Here is a 449-nt window from a genome sequence, read left to right on the forward strand (position 1 = left end):
AGTAGCAGGGCAACAAGCGAAAACTGCTACAAAAGCGCCAAAAAAAAGTGAAAGTCCTGGCTAGCAGGGCAGAGAAAGTGCGGTGAAAGTCCCTGAGTAGCAGGGCACTAAGCGATAAGCGCAAAAATCAGCTTGCAAGTGAAAGTCCTGATTAGCAGGGCAGTGCAAGTGCGGTGAAAGTCCCTCATTAGCAGGGCATTGAGCGATAAACGCAAACAAAAAAATTATTATACAATTTTATAATCTTATACTAATCGGCAACTCAGTCTCTTTCGCAGGATCGAGGCTAGACCATAAGCGCCATTGCAACACCCGCAGTGAAACCACAGCGAGCGCTCCAGCAAAAGAGCAGCAATAGCGAAACTCCAACGCTCCACCGCGGGAGCACACAATACAACTAGGCCCCCCACCAAGTGGTCCAACGCGGGAGCAACAAAAATAAAACGAGG

This window comes from Rhagoletis pomonella, unplaced genomic scaffold (assembly GCF_013731165.1).
Source record: "Rhagoletis pomonella isolate Grant_MI unplaced genomic scaffold, Rhpom_1.0 Rhpom_scaffold_07809, whole genome shotgun sequence".
Taxonomy (NCBI): Eukaryota; Metazoa; Arthropoda; class Insecta; order Diptera; family Tephritidae; genus Rhagoletis; species Rhagoletis pomonella.